The sequence below is a fragment of the Scyliorhinus canicula genome, chromosome 16 (genome assembly GCF_902713615.1).
Source record: "Scyliorhinus canicula chromosome 16, sScyCan1.1, whole genome shotgun sequence".
Taxonomy (NCBI): domain Eukaryota; kingdom Metazoa; phylum Chordata; class Chondrichthyes; order Carcharhiniformes; family Scyliorhinidae; genus Scyliorhinus; species Scyliorhinus canicula.
The window spans coordinates 124,346,210-124,369,395 of NC_052161.1; the positions used below are offsets into that span (position 1 = coordinate 124,346,210).

The 23,186-nt window shown below is 42.9% G+C and overlaps 1 protein-coding gene across 14 annotated transcripts in view; it reads left to right on the forward strand.

Moving 5' to 3' along the window:
• Positions 1-71: 71 nt before the first annotated feature.
• The window catches only part of kcnab2a (potassium voltage-gated channel, shaker-related subfamily, beta member 2 a), a 307,091-nt gene continuing 283,976 nt past the window's right edge, over positions 72-23,186 (forward strand). For 7 of the 14 annotated variants that reach the window (XM_038773828.1, XM_038773843.1, XM_038773839.1 and 4 more), the window contains exons 1-2: positions 75-184; positions 8,844-8,944. The gene's annotated coding sequence lies outside the window, so the exon portion shown is untranslated. Of the gene's footprint in view, positions 185-1,186; positions 1,262-8,843; positions 8,945-23,186 lie in introns of all 14 variants that reach the window. The other 7 variants (XM_038773829.1, XM_038773835.1, XM_038773834.1 and 4 more) reach the window with 4 other exon arrangements.

The following is a 23,186-nucleotide window of genomic DNA, read 5'->3' on the forward strand; positions in this document are numbered from 1 at the left end:
CGCGGCCGTCTTTCCGCCAAGCGGAAACGGGCCAATGGCTGTGGTGCGGAGGCGGGACTTCCTCGAAGCGGGGCTGGGGGTGTGTGTGTAGAGGGGGGAGCAGCAGGTTCGGTTGCAGAGCGGTGCGCGTGCTGGTGCCGGGTAGAGGCGGCAAAAACAAGAGGAGAAAGCGCGAGCGCCGGAGGTGGGTGCCGGCTGTGGTGCAATAATGAATTATAAAACCACCCAGCTAGCCGCTGGATCTGGGAAATCAAAGTACAATTAAATTTAAGAGATGACAGAACTCGGGGTGGGAATGAAATTTTTTTTAATAGCAGCGGCGAGGAATACACCCGGGCGTCGCTTTTAACCTTTTATCTGAGAGGAAATCAAGCCAAAATTAAATTTAAACATCCTGTCATTTTATGCTCGAGCTAGCAACTGGCTATCAAAATGCTGTTAAAACTGACAGAACCCCTTTGCCAGGGCTAAGAGAGCATTGCGGTACGCATGGGTGAGCTAATCTTCATCTCAAACATGACATGCATTATCTCCTTGCCTGGATTTTATAATTTATTCGGCAGATCATCAGGTTAAAACAGCGCAGAAGGATTTATGGTCTTTTAAGATGTGGAGATGTTGGACTCTGATGGAAGTCCATCCCCTCGGGGCAGTGAGTGACCAGCTTCCAAATTCTGTTCTCTTCAAACAAATTAAACACGTTTTTAATTTTAAGTGAGCCTTGGTTTTTAAGACAAAAAAATGGACTAAACGCTGTGTTGTAGTCAGGGACACTTATACAGCCAAATGTCAATTTGAAAGATTTTTTGTAAAGGGAGTGAAAAATACTTTCTCATGATTGAGAAATCTCAAGGGCAACAATGTACCAGACAGACAGACTTATGGATTAGTATCTTTATTGTGTTCATGTTGCTTATTTATTACTTAGCATTCTTTCCCAATCTGGGAATGCAGATTAATTTTACAGGTAAAATTGGGAATTTTGGTGTTGATGGATGTGTACAAGTGGGATTTAAAAAAAAACAGATGGCTTATTGCTTATTCACGTGTTTGCAAAATGTTGTTCTAATTTTGGTAAGCGTGTTACTACTTTTGCACTACTTCTATTGGAATGTCTAATTTGGCTATCCAGCTTTGACAACGGGTCATCCAGACTCAAAACGTTAGCTCCTTTCTCTCTCCACAGATGCTGTCAGATCTGCCGAGATTGTCCAGTATTTTATGTTGTTGTTGGTTATCCATTCAGTGGCCTCCTGAAGTGGTGAGTGGAGTAAAGGTCTTAGTGGGCAGGTTGATGTGATGTATTCCGTGTCCCGGGACTCGGCCACAATCATACTTTGGGCGGTGCCTCAATTGTAAATCATGTAGCAGGTGATTGATGTGAAGTTAGAATGGGTGGATTTAAAAGTATAATAAAGATGTTTCCTGTGGATCAATTGGTTAAGGTCAGAATAACTGAGGCTGTACATACCAACAAGGTTGTGAGAATAATGTTTACTTTGCAATAGAACCAGTGCTGGAGCTGGTTTCAGAACCATTGGGCTGGGAAAAGAAAAATTGGCCAGGCATTCCTGCTGCTGTCTCTGTCCAGTGATTGTGATGGAAGTGGACATATGGGCACTTAGTGGGAACAGGATGAGAGACAACTGTGACGTGTTCTGTGGAGGAATCACTTGCCAATACTCAAAATTTAGGCCTACACATGAAGGATTGCCATTTTGTTTATGGAATGGTGGAAGAGTGTCAACTTTATACCATGGTGTCTGCTTTCTCCTGTACTCAAAGATGTTCTTCTACTTTTGGGATACTGTCTGAATGCAATTTGTTGCGACCGGCCTCTTCATATTCTTCCCTGTAAGGGACTCGTAATTCTTTTTCTCGTGTTGTAATTAGACCAGTAAAATACTTCTATTGTGTTATGAGTTAATAGCAGTTTTGCAAAACTTGGCTGTGCTACTAGAGGCTGCTATATAGTATTTACCTATTAACTAATAAATCTTTTGGAGGTTCCCACACTTTAAAAAAAAAACTGATCAGCTAATATCAGATTATAAGATTTTGACATAGAATCATATAATCTTACCACACCAAAGGAAATTATTTGGCCCATTACAGCGTTGAATGCTCTCTCAAAGATCATATACTTTAGTGGTTCTGGTGATGCGGATGATGTTGGCATGGCTGCTTTTATTGCCTATCCCTAATTGCGTTGAGAGCATTAACAGTCAACTACATAGCTTGAAACTGAAGTCAGATGTGGGCCAGACAGGGTAGAGGTGATACATTAACATCCTCTGGGAATGGAATCTATCAGTTGAGGTTCTTCTAACAATCTAACAACTTTCATAAGTTTCCTGATGCCAGATTTATTGATTCAATTTCACGAAGTGTCATGGTATATCTTAAAATCATGAGCTGTGGTTATTAGTCCAGTACAAACCACTGCAAATTTCCCTGCCTTTCCCAGACCCTTTTAAATTGTGCTTTTTCAAACATTTATTTGCTTCCACTACTGCTTTGAGTGATTACTATATCTATCTCTTCCAAAAGAACTCCTAACCTGCCCCTTTGTTCCTTTGGTGATAAATTTATGTATCATATTTGCGTAATTGTTGACCTCTATCTCTTTGCACTTTGATGGATGATCACCCACTTTATTTCACAGTTTGTTCTGCCTGCAGATTGTCTACTTTCTGAAATGTGCATTTCAGAAATTCACCAGCTTCTAATGTTCACAACTGCTGCTCAAGTTCAGAAAATGTTGCCAACTGAAGATGTTTCTCATATGATGTAATTTCTGATAGTAAAACATCCAGTTCTTCCCATGACACCGGTACTGCACATCTCAACTCTAGCTGTGTTCTCCATATTACATAGTTAAAATCAAACAATTTTATGATTTCATTCCTCACCTTGTTTTAGAACAACTGCAACTTGAGGCTTGCTTATTTTTGAGGTTGGATTCTCCAGGCTCTTTTTTAGCACCCTTCATTTCTCACTGCTCTATAAGAGATACAGTGCTTTCTATTATCAAACAACATAACACCATGCCGGACAGCACCTAAGTTTCTTTTGCAGGACGTTTTGTATATCACTATGTTGAGGTGCCTCTGGACAACATACAAAAAGGCAATAAAAGTCCCATCAAACATGTGCAATTAAAACATGGTGCTTCTTGTACACCATTGACTCACTCTTTAGCTATACAGTATCCTGGGAATGTAAGAAAAAACTGAACAATTCAGGAAAAGCTCTGGAAAGTTTTCTCTTGATTTCCTCCGGCAATCGAACAAAAAGCTCCAGGAGACTGCAGCAGTTCATGGTTCCAGATAATTAGCGATTCATTTTCTTTAACTGAAAATGTTGTTTTCCTTGGAAACATGTTGAATTCACTTTCAAAGGATGAATCCATTGCATCGTATGTTTCTCAGTGACTCTGAGAAAAAGATACTTCTTGGGATCTAACTTAACTCTTTGTCTATGGACATTAAATACATGCCAACTAGCCCAACTATCCTTATTTATCTTGAATGATCCAATCTACCTGTAACCATCTCAGAAAACCTCCGTCATGCTTCATGTTAGTCTGTTAAATATATACAGCTTGATAATTAAGACTCTTAGACTGCTTGTCATTTTTGTTATCTTCAGTGCCAGTACTCCAGCATCTCAATCTACTTTGCTACATGTGGAGGCCAAAACAGTACAAAGTACATAGTATATTTAAGCATTCATGTTTGTGTTAACCTTTTATTCTGGTCCAGGTCACAAAATTCACCAGTATTTCTGCTGTCTTGTGTCCTGTAGCCTAATTTGAGCTTTGTTTGAGGAAAGTTGAATGACCTTGCAACCAAAAGATTACCTCTAACGTGTTAATATGTTGCATTTCTTTAACAGTATAGACGTATTACTATAAAGAGGTTCCCATCTCTGGCTACATTAGAGTGATGTAGGTTTAATTTTCCACACTACTATTTTCCCAATGTCAGTTGTAGAGAAATATGGAATGCAGAGCAGATATTTTCTTTTTTTTAAATAAATTTAGAGTTACCCAATTATTTTTTTTTCCAATTAAGGGTCAATTTGGTGTGGCCAATCAACCTAACCTGCACATCTTTGGGTTGTGGGGGTGAAACCCCCACAGACATGGGGAGAATGTGCAAACTCCACACGGACAGTGACCCAGAGCCGGGATTCAAACCCGGGTCCTCAGCACCGCAGCCCCAGTGCTAACCACTGCGCCACATGCCGCCCTCGGTGCGGATATTTTCTAAATGGAGAGTGTGAATTGTTTCTGGGCAGTTAATGTTGGTAGCTTTATTAAGTCTCTGAGGAGCAACACAAGAGTTTCCTACATTACAACTGTGACTACACTTTGGGAGTATTTTATTGACTGCAAGTGCTTTGGGACATCCCAAAGCTGTGAAAGGTGCTATATAAATGTAAATAATTAGATAGACTAATGGGATGATGGTCTTTATCTCAATATGGCAGGAATGCAAAGGGGTAGAAAAATTATGTTTCAATTTATAAGCTCTGGTTAGACCTCATCTGATGTGCTACATTCTGAACATCATACTTCAGGAAGAATATATTGGCCTTGGAACAGGCACAGTGCAGATTCAACAGAATGGCAATGGGGATGATGGATTCAATTATGAGGATTCAATTATGAGGACATGTTGCATTTAATAATACTTGTATTCACTTGAGTTTAGTAGATTGACTGGTGATCAAATTGAGGTCTTCTAAGATGATTAAAGGATTTGGTAGGATAGATGGAGATAAACTGTTTCCTCTAGTGGAATCTAGAACAAGAGCACATATTCTCAAAATAAGAGCTAGGCCATCCAGGAATGATGCCTAGAACAGGGTTTTTCAAACTGCGGGTTGCGGGCAGGTGTCGGGAGTGTGATGGAATGATCAGTCATGGTGTTCCCAATCACGAGATAAGTGCCCAATGGCCATGACTGGCTTTTAAGAATACCGGCCGTCACCGACTTTTAAATCCAACTGATGCAGTCTTCCCGACAGAAATGGTGGCAGAAAGCTGGTCATGCGCCCAGCATATACACTGACGTCACGCGCCCTGTACATCCGTGCTTTAGGCGCAAAATCATGGCGGAAAGATTGCTCCATATCCTAGCTGCGAGCAAGCAAGGCAATAGGACTGTGAAGAACTGAGAATGGATCCTTTTATAAGGAAGAACGGGTCAGAGACACCAACAGGCCAGGATCCCCCAACTGAATCTGGAGAGAGCTGCTCAGGAGAATTCAAGGCCTCTGGAGAACAGCCTACTAAGAAGAAACTGAAATCAGGACCAAAGCAGTATAAGTATGATGTAAGGCTTTGTTAATTGTGCCAATGCAAATCAGGATGGAACGCGTGTGTTCCATGCAGGGAAGGAGTGGCAAATGAGTGTTAGATGCTAACAATGTCTTTTCAATTCTAAATGAACTGTACCACAAATTACAAGGGAAGGATGATGATTGCTTTCAGCACTGTGAAGAAACGATGCTTTCCAAAAGTCAGTGGAAGTTTGGCAAATTTGAGTGCAAAGCCAAAACTACTACATGTTCCCCACACTACCATGATACATCGAACAAAACCCTGTTAGTAGACTGGCAAGCTTTATTCAGTTGCATCTGGTTGTGCTGATCAACTGTTTTTGTTGCTACTTTCCAGAGGAAAAGTTTCAGATTTTGAAAGAGAAGAGGTGGGTGAAAAATATTTTTGAGTTTGAGATCCCAGAGTCAATTATTAACTTACAGGTGACTCCAAATGGAGAGACTGAACTTCTGCCCCTCACCTGTGCCAGCACATTAAAAAATGTCACAAGTCCATGAGGCTGTCAGCAGTCTGGAGTAGCATCTCTGCGGAGTTTCCAGTGCACAGTAAAACAAGCATTTGTTGCTTTTGCCCTTCACAAAAACCTATATGTGTGAGGTTGGATTTTCCGTTCTCACAAAGATGAAGACAGCACAAAGGAACCGACTGAACTCTGAGCATTACCCTCTCCTCCTGTGCACCTGTTGCATTAAAGATAAGTGAAGGTCAGCCGGCATGGGTCCCGATGGTTGGCCAGTTGGTAAAAGTGGGTCCTGGGGAACAAATGTTTGAAAAACACTGGTTTAACGTATCCAATTTTTTGGATTTGAAAAATCAATTGGATACTACATTATTGTGCTGAAAGTGACAAATTGATTAACCCAGTCATAGATGTTGCAATTGTAGCAGAACATTTTTTTCAATTGTGTGGGTGAGTAAGGAATACTTGTTGCTGTGAGTGCTGAAACTGCAAAGTCTATTTTTTATCCCCACAGACTTGTATTGAGGCAAGTGGATCTTAAATTAAATGTTTTATGTCCTTTACTAATACACCAAATCAAGCCTTAAAACTGTTGTACCTTGCAGTATAATTCCTGATGCATGTTAAACTGTTTGCAGTTTTATTAAGCCTCTTTGCCTGAGGTTTTTGATACTTTATTATTAACAGGATTCAGTAATAGAATTGGAAGTCCTAGCGAAAGATGAACACCTTTTATTGTTGAATCTCTTGCAGCTGATCCAATAGGTATTTGAAAATTAAAAAACATCGCATACTCCTGCTATGAGCATAAGAAAGCAATTCTCTTCATCTTTTTGTCAATTAAAGATAAGTGAAGGTCAGCCGGCATGGGTCCCGATGGTTGGCCAGTTGGTAAAAGTGGGTCCTGGGGAACAAATGTTTGAAAAACACTGGTTGAAGGGTAGCTTAGGGTGCTTCTCTCCCCCCCCCCCCCCCCCAAAATCAGTACGTTTTGTTTTATCACTTATGTGGCTGTGATTATCATCATAGAATTTACAGTGCAGAAGGAGGCCATTCGGCCCATCGAGTCTGCACCGGCTCTTGGAAAGAGCACCCTACCCAAGGTCAACACCTCCACCCTATCCCCATAACCCAGTAACCCCACCCAACACTAAGGGCAATTTTGGACACTAAGGGCAATTTATCATGGCCAATCCACCTAACCTGCACATCTTTGTGACTGGGAGGAAACCGGAGCACCCGGAGGAAACCCACGCACACACGGGGAGGATGTCATCAAAGGAGAGATTAGTCATTGAACAGTATGGATCTTGGGCATAAACTTGTGCTGTAACATTCTGTAATGTGGAAATATTTTGTTTTCCTGGCTAATTTTGGAATTGTTGCATTTTATAAGCACAGTTAATTTAACGTTTTTCTCCCCATTTCTGAACTAATTGATTATTTCTGGGTTTCAGCTCCAGGGGTCATCAACCTTAACAAGAAGTTATTTTAAAAATTTAGTCAAAATGCAATATCCTAACAGCCATAGTGCTGTTATTCAAATGCCAATAATAATCAAAAACAAGCCAGAGAAACAGTGGACATAGATATAGTTGCATAAATCAGAAGACAGATGGTAAAATAGAAAATGAAAAAAGTGTTTTTATTGTAATGTGATTACTGCATGATGAATGTCGATTGTATTATATATATCTGTTGCAGTAATGTTATTAAACACCTGGGTTAATATATATAAGTTGCAGTAATATTTTTTAAAAATCCTGGTATAACATACAGGCAGACTCTGTGTCTGAAAAGGGGCAATTAAGGTGTTGTAAAAGTGTGATCATCATTCATTCCAACCATGTATGTTATTTATCTATATTGGGCTGATGGAATTTTGTTTATAGAAAGAAGGTTCCCTGGGGTTTTGATAATTGAGGGGTTGTGGTTATCTTAGTTAGATGGTCAAACCCAATTAAATAGATAGAGATGCCAGGTTTGTAGCGGGCAGTTTAACTTTTAGTTTTTCTAGGAGTTTGAAGCTGAGCAAGAGCTTTTGCCAAAGGCTGTCAGGGTAAACAGTAGTCTCCAAAGACAGCAAGACTTGCAGCTGGTATATGAAAGGATTTGTCTCCAAGCAATATTTCCACTAAATCTCTATTCAAGTGTACAGCAAGTATTCTTGTGTTTACTAACTTTATTTATTTCAAAGTGGCCTTTGACCCATGGTGGGCTTTGCTTACTTGGAGATAGAGAAGGTGTCAGTTAGAGGTTAGTGTTTCCGTTTATAGTTGAGAGCTGTTTAACTGTTAATTATAAGCTATTTTCTACGATACTACATTTAATCCTGTGTTAAGAATAACATTTGTATTAATATAAAAGATACCTATTGGTCAGTGGAATCACTGGGTAAGGCCCAGGAACAGGATCCCTGGTTCCTTTTGTGTTACAGTAGCTGAGAAGGTACAGTAAACTGTTTGTTCCAACCTCTGCTTGAGGATGCCAATAGCTTCTCCGTGAACAAACACTTTCCAGATCTGCGTGACTCAATTACTCATTGGATAAATATCCTGTGTCATGGGGGATGCCCAGTTATTTATGTTTTAATTAGATTGTTTCCTTTGATTGTATCCCTTCAAAGTGCTGTGAGAAGGTTTCTGCCTTGTCGAAATAGCCATTGTGTGAGTTTTGAAAGTGAATCCAACAAGGAATGACATGGTTGTGGGTTCAATGCAATCAAACCCCCAGATCTTTTATTTGTCTATTGTTCACTAATGGGTACTTAAGAACCAATAAACACCGAAAGATCAAGAATAGTACCCTGGTTTGATCCTTTCTCTAAGATCCAGTCTCTGATAACAGTTCTTTCATGTTGTGAAACCCAGCACAAAATAGGATTTAATATGGGACATTTTTGTCCCTATGGTTCAATTATGCATGGAATGATCTTACTTATGCACGGAATGATCTTACTGAGACATGGGAAAGAACAAAGATTGGTAATATGTACTTTAACAATTGGAATAAATAAATTTTCTTTTAATTTAGAAATAATACTGTGTATAGGAAGGAAGGCAGCATCAGCATTTTGAGAACTCAACGCAAGCTCACACTGCACTGTAGAACTCAACGCAAGCTCACACTGCACTGTAAGTGCTGCATTTAGTTTACATAATTAATAGTACTGTATTAATTTTATCAATAGAGCTTGTCTTTAGGAATAACAGTATTGTCACTAGGATTTCAGTGAACTGTACAAGTGGATGCATGAAATTTATTACACTTTGCTTGCATCAACTATGAAAAATATTCAGAACGTGAAATTGTTGATTTTTGACTTTATAAACTGAGATTGTGTTTAGAGAACAGATTTGTATGGTGGCAGGGTGGAGTAGCAATTAGGTCTGACATTAAAGTGGGATCATTTTACAGTCGTGATTTAATAGTGTGACACAACAAGCATAATGCAGAATATGAAAGCACATTAGTTTAAGTATAATTTTCTCTGGAGACATACTGCAGCAGTATTTGTATTCAAATAAAGCTAGTGACCATAACACTCTATTACACTGGCAAAAGAGTGAAAACGGGCACTATATACTGACATGCCTGCTTGAAAGTCTGGTTGTTGATTACCATAGTTTTAAATTGCCTGGAGGTGCTAAAGCACCTGCAGAATTAACATTCAAGGGCTAATTAGATGTATTTTAGTTGAACTGGATATATCAGCTTCATGAACCACCTCAACTGAAAGTGTAAAGTGCCCCTGCTGATAATGGTGCAGGTTTCATGGTGGCTCAGGGACCAAGTGAGAGGGCTCACGTGTTCTCTGACATGGCACTTCAGGTCCAGAGGAGAAGGTATGTCCTATACCCACAGAGGGAGAAGCTCATCCCCTCCACCCCATTCGCAGCAGCTATTTTTTTAATGCCTGCGTCATGTCCGTCTCCCATTCCTCCTGCACACAAAAGGAGATTCCTAGAAAAATGTCCATGATCAAGCAGTTCCTTTCTCCTGGTGACTCTTAAAAGGTAGTGTAGTACAGCACTCTTTTTAGTTGAGGTCCTCCAGAGAATTTTCAAAATATGTGTTGATAGCGTTGAAGTGGGGCACACGGTGGCACAATGGTTAGCATGGCTGCCTCACAGCACCATAGACCTGGATTCAATTCCGGCCTCAGGTGACTTGTGTGGAATTTGCATATTCACCCTGTCTCTGTGTTGGTTTCCTCCAGGTGCTCCCGTTTCTGCCAAAGATGTACAGGTTAGGTGAATTGGCCGTGCTAAATTGCCCGTTAGTGTCCAAGAATGTGCAAGTTAGATGGGGTTACAGGGTGGGGGAGTGGGCTGGGGAGGGTGCTCTTTCAGAGGGTTGGAGCAGACTCAATGGGCCAAATGGTCTCCTTCTGCACTGTAGGGATTCTATGACTTCTAGATAAGTGTCTCAGTCTCTTGATGTATTTCAGAAGCCCTCTTCAATCTTCAGGTGAAAAGTAAAAGATGGTTTTCTCAAGTAGCACTCAAAAGCATCAGCAACTATTTGTTTGCTCCCAGTTAACTGGTTGCTGTCAGGAGAGGGCGTTGGGTCAAGTATTATCTACCAAAATGTAATGCAGCATTTTTAGATATAGTTATAGATATGGAACATATAGTGCAGAAGGAGGCCATTCGGCTCATCGAGTCTGCACCCACCCACTTAAGCCCTCATTTCAACCCTATTCCCGTAACCCAATAACACCCTCCTAACTTTTTTGGACACTAAGGGCAATTTACCATGGCCAATCCGCCTAACCTGCAAGCCTTTGGACTGTGGGAGAAAACCCACACAGACATGGGGAGAACGTGCAGACTCCACACAGACAGTGACCCAGTGGGGAATTGAACCTGGGATCCTGGCGCTGTTAAGCCACAGTGCTAACCACTTGTGCTGCCCTACCGTTACTGAGCATGAGCAGGCACTAAGTTGCAATCAAACCATGATGATCCTTTGAACAGGTACTCCTAGTGCAAGCTTCAATTACTTTGCCAAGATGGCATCATGATCTAAACTGGTATTTCAACTTTAGTCCCCATCTTGGAGGTCTTTTAGCCATGAATCATCTTAGAATCCCTATACCGAGGACTTTGGACTGGGAGGAAACTGGAGCACCAAAGGAAACCCATGCAGACATGGAGAATGTACAAACTCCACACAGACACTGACCCAAGGCTAGAATTGAACCTGGGTCCCTGGCACACTGAGGCGGCAGTGCTAACCACTGTGCCAACATGCCACACCGGAGTAGTCAAATCTAATTCTTGCCTGTGGCTTTAAATTCTGGGGAGAATCTCTGATCATGTTAATCGTATTTCAGACACAAATTTGGGTGGTACAGAATGATAGAACGTAGATTTGTTATCCATGATGCAGATTCCATATCTTAGTGACACCATAGTAGAGAAACATTGAGCAGTGATGATATACTTCCCACAAAGATATTGTGTTACTGTAGGCTGCTCTTGCACAACACATGCTGGTAACTCAAAATCAGTTGTACATAAAGATCAGGGAGCAGGCTGCCTGTGTTCTTCCCAGCTTAAAGAAAGGAAGGGATTTTTTGAAAGGATTATCTCTATATTCAATTTCATAAATTGGGTTGTGATTATGTAGCTTTCCTCACTTTACTCATAAGATATAGAACATGTGCATCACATATGAAACAAACTCAGTGTTGAGACATATTTACAGACGACTCTAAAATAACATCACACAGGTGGCACGGTGGCGCAGTGGTTAGCACTGCTACTTCACAGCACCGAGGACCCGGGTTCGATTCCGCTCCCGAGTTACTGTCTGTGTGGAGTTTGCATATTCTCCCCATTTCTGCGTGGGTCTCACCCGACTACCGAAAAGGTGTGCAGGGTCGGTGGTTTGGCCACACTAAATTGCTCCTTAATTGGGAGAAAAAAATAATTGGAATTTAAAAAAATTAACAGCACCTTTATACATTTCCCATGGTTGATTGCGGAGTATCATTGCAGAGCTGTTTGCCTGTTTTGCCGTCTTGGGTGGGGAGATATGGGAGGATCAGCTCTAAAGAAGCCACAACAATATTTTTCCTCCTCATTCCATTTCTATTTACCAAAAAGAAAGAAATGTTACTGATAGTAAATATGGGGACTTCCCATGGCATTGATCCCAGAACTGACCGTGAGGAGAACTAGAGGAATTTGTCCAGAGTATCAGGTTACAAACAATATTTGAATAATGGCAGACCTTCCATAATGTTGCTCATGACTGGTCAGAGGATACACTGCTTTATAAGGTCACTGCAATTATACCTTGTAATGTGCAATGTGTTATTCTGATGCTGTGTCCATAGAATCATAGATTCCCTACAGTGCAGAAGGAGGCTATTTGGCCCATCAAGTCTGCACCAACTCTCCGAAAGAGCACCCTAACTAGGCCTGCTTCCTCACCCTATCCCCGTAACCCCAATTAACCTACACATCTTTAGACACTAATGGCAATTTAGCATGGCAGATACACCTAACCTGCACATCTTTTGACTGTGGGAGGAAACCGGAGCACCCAGAGGAAACCCACGCAGAAACTGGGAGAAATACAAATCCATGCAGACAATCATGACGGTAGCATAGTGGTTAGCACAATTGCTTCACAGCTCCAGGGTCCCAGGTTCGATTCCCGGCTTGGGTCACTGTCTGTGCGGAGTCTGCACATTCTCCCCGTGTGTGCGTGGGTTTCCTCCGGGTGCTCCGGTTTCCTCCCACAGTCCAAAGATGTGCAGGTTAGGTGGATTGGCCATGCTAAATTGCCCTTAGTGTCCAAAATTGCCCTTAGTGTTGGGTGGGGTTGCTGGGTTATGGTGATAGGGTGCAGGTATGGACTTGGGTAGGGTGCTCTTTCCAAGAGCCGGTGCAGACTCGATGGGCCGAATGACCTCCTTCTGCACTGTAAATTCTATGAATCATCTAGGGCTGGAATTGAACCCGGGTCCCTGGCGCTGTGACGCAGCAGTGCTAACCACTGTTCCAAGGTGCTGCCCGATGAAATTCAGTTGTTAGGCTTTTCACAGTTGAATAGCCTAGTGTTAATGCAATTGGGTATTTAATGTTCACATGTTGCTTTGGGTAGGATATTTTCAGGAAAGTGCATTTTACCACAGTAAACCATCTACTTCAGGAGGGAGGGGAACGTTTTTCCAGAAGAAAGTATGTAAAGAAGTACGTGAAAATAGTAAGTGACTTTCAGTACTAATGTATTTTATGAGAGAAAGGATAATTATTATTGATTGAAGATTGTGGAAGCATTTCAGATCAATTACTGGATTGAAGAGAATGGACTTGAGAGTCCTTGAATAAATATGGCTGAAGATTGAGCAATTGAACGATTGATGCCCTGGGATTTTGCTGGTCACTCTTTTATTGTCAATGGATTAATGCCATTAATGTGGTCTGTTTGGCATAGATTTGGTTCATGTCCATGTAACTAATCTTTGTGGATCAGAATTTCTTTTTTTATTTACTGTCTTTAGAGCTGTTTGCACTGAACCCAAATCTCAGGAAGGGATTAACTATTTACATGTTGTGCTTTTGCTGTAGTTTGGAGATCATAAACATATAATCACTTAAGGAGACTTTGGTGAACTCCTTTGCTCTTTTCGTACAGTACCATGGCAATTATACCCACATGAGAAGACTTAAAGTTTCAGTTTAACATCTCGTCCAAAAGGTGATGCCTACAACAGTGCAGCATTTTTTTCAAAATTTAGTTGGCATATGTGATGCATTTATTGCCTATTCTCCACTCTAATCGATATAAGCTAGTTAGATTTGTCAGCAAAGGCTTCCCAATGGATAAATGCACCTTGACGTGTTGGACTGGGATATGCAGACAGGAAGGTTGATTCCTAATTGTACCTACCTAGCTGATTCAACTTGTAATGTTTCATATTCTGTATGAAATATGGTTGACGTTTGTGTCTCCAGGCTGACAAAATAACCTAACATTTTAGTGGTTAATCCTGCTAATTGCGGTGCATAGAGTTCTGCAATAAGGTACATGTGCGTGACTCCGCTGTGATGCCCACACATTAAGTAAATTATCTGATAGTTATTACTTAAACTCTCAGATAAAAATTGGCCTCTTGGAGAGATGTCAATGACCATGAAATTATATTGTATGCCTGGAGTACCCAATTAGTTTTTTTTTCTAATTAAGGGGCAATTTAACATGGCCAATCCACCTAACCTGCGCAACTTTTTTGGGTTGTGAGGGTGAAACCCTCGCAGACATTGGAAGAATGTGCAAACTCCACACAGACAGTAACCCGGGGCCGGGGTTGAACCTGGGTACTCGTGCCGTAGGCAGCAGTGCTAACCACTGTGCCACCGTGCTGCCCCTGTCTGTTTTAAGGTGAAGGAGTGAACACTAGAATTTTCTTTTGCTGAATTGTTCGAAATCATTTAACAAAGTAAATAATTCTGTGGTTTCTTTAAATGTAATGGCATAGCCGGGCTTTGAAATGGATACACATCTTTCATCCAAGGAAGCATTTAGAGGAGCGCTTGAAATGTCATTGCATACAAGGCTATAGACCAAGTGCTGGAAAATGGGATTAGAGTAGATAGGTGCTTTCTGTCCGGTGCCGAGGCAATCGGCCGGAGGGCCTCTTTCTGTACTCTAAACCTCTATGACTTTACGTAATACCACTCACATCATCATGGAGTGCTAAGATGCATTTTTGCATAATTCTACATACAAATTCTTGATCTGTTGGCTCTTAGAGTTAAAGTCATCTTTTTCAGAAGAAGGCAAATTGAGGAGGTGGTTACACATTATGCTTGAGCACCTTCTAGAGACTAGTAACAAAATGACCTCAAAGAAGGCCTGAGAATTGGCTGCCTGCCTTTACCTCTCTGCAGTGGAGTACATGTTGCATGTAGACATAGAGAGGTATGTGAGAGGTGTGAATCTTTAAAAGTAGGAGGGAAAATTGGTACAGACTTGCGTACAGAACTGTATATCAGATGATACAAAGGCACTTCTGCATGTCAAGTGCGGGTTCAGGTCAGCAAAATGCTCTGAAATGCGAGCAGTTTCTAAATGATTCAACTTGCTTTTTGCAAATATGTTTTAAAAATTTTCCAATTAAGGGGCAATTTAGCGTGACCAATCCACCTACACGCACATCATTGGGTTGTGGGGGTGAGACCCACGCAGACAAGGGGAGAATGTGGAAACTCCACACAGACGATGACCTGGGGCCGGGATCGAACCCGGATCCTCAGCTCTTTGAGGCAGCAGTGCTAACCGCTGCGCCACCGTGCCACCCTGCAAATATGTTTTTAAGATTCAGTGCAAATTGTCATGAGATCTTTTAAAATTCCTCTCTCGAACTGTTTTGAAAATATATTTTTCTAAGAACTAAGCGTCAAACACTGTTCTTGGTCCTTTTTTCTCATGGCTCCTTTTCATGTTTGCGCTGCAATTGGAGAATCTATTGTGTTTCTTTCATCACTGATCTTACTTGTGGGTCAACAAATGCAACTACCTGTTTGTCAATTTTGGCAAGATTTTTGCAATGAACCTGCTGACTGCGCATTTGATGAATGGTTTTCTGATGTGCAGGTTATGTATTAGGATTTGGTTTAAATGTGTTAGATTTGATGAGGGGAAAATTGATATGTAACAGTGCTTAATTCTGATTTGCCAAGACTTGCATTAGCCAAAATTGGGACTTGTGAAATTATTGATTATTTTTTTTTTTTTTAAATAATTTTTATTGAAAGAGTTTTTCCATACAGACATTTACCCCTACTAATTTTTAAATTATTTACAACACAATCCCTCTAGGCAAATGTCCCTCCCTCGCCCGCCCTCATCGCGCGCACCAGTCCTCCCCCCCCCCCCCCCCCCCCCCCCCCCCCCCCCCCCCCCCCGGCAACCTTAACAACCAAGGCAGCCTACAGTTTCAGACATGAGCAGCGAGCAGGCTTGCCCGCGTTACAGTCGTGCGTGTCCCCCCACGACCCTTGCTGCCCTCCCCCCCCTCCCTCCCCCCCCCCCTCCCCCCCCCCTCCCCTCCCCCCCCTCCCCTCCCCCCCCTCCCTCCCCCCCCCTCCCTCCCCCCCCCCCCCTCCCCCCTTCCCCCCCCCCCCCGGGTTGCTGCTGCCACGACCCCGAACGTCTATCTCTGATCTAAAAAGTCAAGGAAAGGTTGCCACCGCCTGGCGAATCCCTGTACCGACCCTCTCAGGGCAAATTTGATCCTTTCTAGCTGAATATAGCTAGCCATATCGTTAATCCAAGTTTCAACGCTTGGAGGCCTTGCGTCCTTCCATTGAATTAATATCCTTCGTCGAGCCACTAGGGACGCAAAGGCCAGTATTCCGGCCTCCCTAGCCTCCTGTACCCCCGGTTCTACCCCGACCCCAAAGATCGCAAGCCCCCATCCTGGTTTGACCCTGGACCCCACCACCTTCGACACCGTCCTTGCCACCCCCTTCCAGAACCCTTCCAGCACCGGACATGCCCAGAACATATGCACATGGTTCGCTGGGCTTCCCAGACATCTGACACACCTGTCCTCACCCCCAAAGAACCGGCTCATCCTTGTCCCCGTCATGTGAGCTCTATGCAGCACCTTAAATTGAATGAGGCTCAGCCTCGCACACGAGGAGGAAGAATTGACCTTCTCCAGTGCATCCGCCCACGTCCCGTCTTCTATCTGGAAATTATTGATTATTTTGATACCATTTGAAAGAAAATGCAATTTGTTAAGTTCCAAAAGGGTTGTTTGCTGAACATTAGCAAGAGAAATTTGTTTAACAACTTACTTTGCTCCTTAACTCTGACCATGAGTTATGTGGAATTCTGAAGAATGTGATTTCTGTTAAATTTAGTATATTTATGATCAATTATAGTTCAAAGGAAACTGTTCGGTGCTGATCGAGTACTCAACTATTATTCCTTCATTTCTAACTGCTGTATCTTAAAAGGGAAGGAAAGTCTTGAGCAATTCTGTTTTTTCGCAGTGCTTCCTTTTTTACAGAATAAAATACAGCTTTTAGAAAATTATGATTGACTTTTGTTTAAAATAGAATGTCAAATATTTACTAGTGTGAATAACCTGAAGTCGACGTATCATTTTCATGCTACATTGTTCTGGAAATATCACTGCCAGGGGAAAATCGCAGAGCGGTTTGTTCACAAACAGCAAGGATTGCAAATTAAAATCAGCTGGAGAATAGCTCTCAAGCTGCACGACTTTAGGAAATTATGCAATGGGTAGAGAAATGCGTATTCCTACCCTGCAGCATATTTTCAATCAGCTCGGCAGTTTGAAGTAATTTAAGTCACACAATATTGAATTATAAGCCAGAATTCTGTAAATGAATGTTTGCAGAAAACAACAGTTGCTTTTCACATTGTTTTTATTATTATTTTTGGTGCTAATGATGTAAAAAATATACCACAAACTTTTTGGTTAAATAATTGTAGAACTTCAGGGCAGGACTAATTCTAGGTGCAAAAGAAATGAGGGCGAAGTTTAAGCTTATAGTTTCGAAAGAATGCAGTTTGGGGTGGCATGGTGGTGCAGAGGTTAGCACTGCTGTTTCACAGCGCTGAGGACCCGAGTTCGATCCCGGCCCCGGGACATTGTCCATGTGGAGTTTCCACATTCTCCCCATGTCTACATGGGTTTCACCCCCACAACCCAACTATCCTGCACTTCTTTTGACATGGGAGGAAACCGAAGCACTGGGAAGAAATCCATGCAGACAGGGGAGAAAGTGCAAACTCCACACAGTCATTGAAGGTCAGAATTTAACCAGTCCGTGGCGCTGTGAGGCAGCAGTGCTAGCTAATGTGCCTCCCCCATTTTGTCTCAGTCATTACTGTGGAAATCACATAAAGCTTCCCAAGAACAGCTGAAAATCGAGAGGGAATAAGGAGAGAAAAACCTAAAACAATGGTCACAAAACGAAAAGGTTTTGGGAAAATTATTGGGACTAAAGACCAACAAGTCTCATTGGTTTACATCCTAGGGTCAAAAATACAAAGATATTGGATGCATTGGTTGTAATCTTCCAAAATTCCCCAGATTCTGGAAAAGGTTCAGTGGATTAGAACTCGTAAATGTAACACCTCTGTTCAAGAAAGGAAGGAGACAGAAAGCAAGATACCACAGACCAGTTAACCTAACATCTGGCATTCGGAAATGCTTAAATCCATTACTAAGGAGGTAACAGCAAGACATTTAGAAAGTCACAATTCAATCAGGTAGAGTCAACCTACAGATGGGGTTACTGGGTTACGGGGATAGGGTGGTCTTGATTAGGGTTCTCTTTCCAAGGGCCATTGCAGACCCGAAGGGTTGAATGGCCTCCTGCACTGTAAATTCTAAAAAACCTGGTTTTGTATACGGGAATGCTGTTTGAGTAATTAATTCGCATTCTTTGAGGAAGTAACAAATAGGGTGATAATGGGGAACTAGTAGATGCATTATATTTGGATTTCAAAAATACATTCAATAAGATGCCACATAAAGGTTAGTGCACAAGGTAAATTTTCATAGTTAAAAGCAAATTACTGCAGATGCTGAAATCAGAAACCAAAACTGCAAATACTGGACAAACTCAGCAGGTCTGATGGCATCTGTGGAGAGAGAAAGGAGCTAACATTTCAAGTCTGGAAGACTCTTTACGATATTGGGGACAAGAGTGGTATGGGCAAAATGTTGTTTACAACACATTAATGCCCTAGTGGGAGTGTTGATTTACTAGTGCCAGACTGCTGAAATCAGAGACTACGTCTGGACAAATGAATGTTAAAATCCAGAAAGTGAGAGACCTGATCAGGCTGGAGTCCAGGAAGCATGAGACTGGACTGCAGCACGTCATTATATTGAAGGATGAAATAATGTTTCAGATTTGTCTGAAAATAGCATGCAAAGGCGCAGAAGTATGGTCTGGTGGCATTAAGATGTGTGTTTGTGTTCAAAAAAGAGGCAAGGACCGAAAAAGAAAACGGCTGGAATAGGAATAGTCCGTCACCTTGAGATATGTAGAGTTTGGTAGGTCTTACAAAGAAGTTCCAAGTCTTGTATAATTTAACAGTAAGTGTTTATTAACTACTTGTAACTGTATTGTTATGATCTGGACAAGTCAGATCCCAAAATGGAACCTGGTTTAGTAGATCATATTAAAAAAAAAGCGATGGAGGGTATTTACTGAACAGATTCACAAGAGTATGTTGTTAACTTTATAACACAAAGATAAAACATTTATGAAACAAGAAACATTAACTATATTACACCAGACAACAAAAAGGTTGGAATGAGTTCAACACAGACACAAAAGAAAAAAACCTCACACCATCCTTTTATTCTAGCAATACCCTTACAGACCCCAGTGAAGAGGTACCACTATTTCCACAAGAAGAGAGCTGGTTCAGGTGCAAAGAGGTTTATTTTCCAGTCATTTCTGAACATTCAATAGAAATCTTTAATTGGTATCTCCCTTGTGATCCAGAAAACTAACACTAAATTCACTGTTCCTTTATTTTCGAGAAATACATGTAAGTTCCTTAAATTAATTTCTTCATCAGTCTGGCATAATTTTAAGCTACAGAGAGTTTTCTGCCTTCATTCTTTCGCATCTCCATAACAACTGAAACTAAACTACCTTTCTTGTCTATCCCTGTCTCTGTGTGGATCTTTTCAACAGCACAGTTTTTTCCTATGTTTTTACATTTGTTTTAACTTTCCCAAACAACTAACCCCATGGTAACCCATCTCTTTCTTAACACACAAAAACAATGTCAATTAAACTTAAAAACTATATCTTGTTCCTAAAATCCACAAATTAAAATATACATACCGTCCTTAAAACTATATCTAATATCATCGGTTCTCGGCTTTTTGGCGAAGGTTTTTTTTTAGAAAATGTTTTATTGAGGCATTTATAATTTTAACAATTTTCAACATCAAATTTCAACAAAAACACAACAATATAACAAACAACCCCCAACAACATAACCAACAACCAGCTGCCACCTCCGGAACCCCCATCCAGCCCCCCCCCCAGGGCGAACCGATGATTATCACATATCGAAAACCAGCCTAATTCCTCTAATACCCCCATAATCACTCCAATCCACCCACACACAGCAATACACCACCACCTCAATCTCACGCCCCTCTGGAGGCATCATAATCACATTAAGTAACCTCCTAATGCTGGTCGCCAAATGCGTCCTCTTAACGAACCCCTGTTGGCCCTCCCCTATTACCCCACGGACGCAGTTTTTGATCCTCGTGGCCAATAGTTTGGCATCTACATATAACGGAAATTGGTCTGTATGACACACAGCTTTCCGGGTCCTTATCTCGCTTTAAAATGCGGTAGATTGTGCCTGTGACAACGTCGCGGGGAGCACTCCCAACTCCTTTCCTTCATTGAAGGCCCTTATCTACAGCAGTCCCAACACCCCTGAGAACTTCTTGTAAAATTCCACCGGGTACCTGACCGGTCCCGGGGCCTTACCTGATTGCATCGCCTCCAGCCCCTCTACTACTTCTATCAGCTTAATTGGGGTCCCCAGGCCCTCCACCAGCTCCTCATTAACCTTCGGGAACTCCAATCCTCCCAGAAACCGCCTCATCTCCTTTTCCCCGGCTGGGGATTCCGACTTATACAATTTACTATAAAAGTCCCTAAACACCCCATTCACCTCCGTCTGGTCTCGGATCGTATTCCCACCTGTGTCCTTAACTTTCCCAATATCTCTCGCTGCCTCTTGCTTCTTCAACTGGTGCGCTAACATCCTGCTTGCTTTCTCCCCATATGCCTACACTGCCCCTCTCGCCCGTCTCAACTGCCCTACTGCCTTACCCATAGATAACAGCTCAAATTCCATTTTCAACCTCTGCCATTCCTTTAGCAGCCCTTCCTCCAGGGCCTCTAAATATCTCCTGGCCACCTGCAGGATTTATTCCACAAGTATTTCTATCTCCGCCCCCTTTGGGCTGGTTTAGCTCACTCGGCGAAATCGCTGGCTTTTAAAGCAGACCAAGCAGGCCAGCAGCACGGTTCGATTCCCGTACCAGCCTTCCCGGACAGGCGCCGGAATGTGGCGACTAGGGGCTTTTCACAGTAACTTCATTGAAGTCTACTCGTGACAATAAGCGATTTTCATTTCATTTCATTTTTCTGCCTTCTCCCTTTGTGCCCAAATCGAAATAAACTCTCACCTGATCACTGCCTTCAGTGCCTCCCAGACTGTACCTGCCAAAATCTCACCCGTGTCATTAACCTCTACATATCCCGGATGGCCTTCCTCACCCGCTCGTATACCTCTTCCTCCGCCAACAGACCCACATCCAGCTTCCATTGCGGGTTCACTCTTTGTTCACTTGTAAATCCACCCAGTGTGGGGCATATTCCGACACCGCTATCGCCGAATACTCGACATCAACCACCCCTGCCAACAACGTCTTATTCAACACTAAGAAATCTATTCGGGAGTACACCTTGTGCACATGGGAGTGAAATAAAAATTATTTCGCCCTCAACCTCCCAAATCTCCACAGATATCCCCCCCCCCCCCCCCCCCCCCCCCCCCCCCCATGTGCTCCATGAACCCCCAAAGCTCGTTAACTGTTGCCGATACCCTCCCCGACCTCGAGCTCGACCGGTCGGTTATCTCGGATCCAGGACCCCCCCCCCCCCCCCCCCCCCAAATAATAAACCGATCAGGAGTCCAGGTCAGGGATCCTCCCCAGCACACTCCTCATAAATTGAACATTGTCCCAGTGCTGGGCATAGATGTTTACCAACACCACGGCATCCCCTCCAGTTTCCTGCTTAACATAACGTACCTTCCCCCAGAGTCGGTCACTATATTTCCCACCCCGAATGCCACCCACTTATTGACCAAAATCGCCACCCCCTTCGTTTTAGAGTCCAATCCCGAATGAAATACCTGCCCAACCCAACCCTTCCTCAGACTAATCTGGTCCCCCACCTTCAGGTCAGTCTCTTGTAGCATGGCCACATCCGCCTTCGATCGTTTTAAGTGTGCGAACACACGGGGCCCTCTTGACCGGCCCATTCAATCTTCGCACTATCCATGTGCTTAAACATTAGTGCGTACAAACAAAAACAACTCTTCTCCAAGCCCAAACAACCCCACCATCTTTCAACAGTGAACAAAAAGCAAACCTGAAGCCAAAAAAGTAATGGCCCAAATGCAAATTAACAGCAGCCGCATCAAAGTATCTCCATCAAAGCTCAAAGTCCACCTTTTCCTGCCAGTCCATTGTCTCTGACAAATTCTACTGCCTCCTCCGCTGACCCAAAGTACAGCTCCTGGCCTTCGTAGGTCACCGACAGATGTACAGTAGCCCAAACTTCACCGTCTTCTTGTAGAGGGCCGCCTTGACCTTGTTAAAACTCGCTCTCCTCTTGACACTCTGCACCCATGTCCTGGTACACTCGGAGGTGCCTCCCAGGTGCAATTCCTCGTCTGGCGCACCTCATAATATGCAACCACCCTTGGCGGCTGGTTCCCCTGGGGCTTCCTCATTAGCGCAGTGCACTTCCTCATTAGTGCACGATCCACCTCCAGAGGCTGTGCGAACCCTTCCCCTCCCAATGACTTCTCCAGCATCTTCCCCACATACCCGCCAGCATCGGCTTTCACTCCTCTCCAGCATCCTCTCCAGCAGGCCCACGATCCTATGTTCTGTCTGCGTGACTGGTTCTCCAGGTCTTCAACCTTCTCCTTGAGTTGCCTCTGCTGATCCCACATCAGCCCCATCTCCGCTGCCATCGAGGCAAACTGCTCCTTGTGTTCCTCCACCATCTTCCGGATCGCTTGGGCCGCCAGTTTTGTCTCCATGCGATTGACCACCTCCTTGATCGAATCCATTGCCTGGGCCAGGTCCTCCTGACTCTCCTTGCGTTGCTGCGTGAACTTTGCGTTCAGGAAACCCACCAGCTGGTCCGTCGACAGGGCCGCTCCCTGCCCCTTCGCCATCTCCATGTGCGTTGCAGGCGGCGCACCAACTCTAACCGACTGATTGCCTCTTTTTCGACCGCTTCTGGCCCTCAGCACCAAACACCAGTGGGTCAATCTCTTCCACTCACTTCCCCTGCATCTATTTGCCTCCTCACATCCACCTATTAACCGGGGAGAAGGTCCGAAAAAACCACTGCGAGCGGGAGCCACCAAACGTATGACCGCTCAGTCCAAGGCCGCCACCGGAAGTCTCGTTGTAAGACTTCTTATTGTGTCTACATAACAACAGTCTCTGATCTTCAAGGTTGTTCATTGTACGTGAAGATATTTAAGTCTCAGGTGTGATAAATGGAGGTGAGTCTTTCT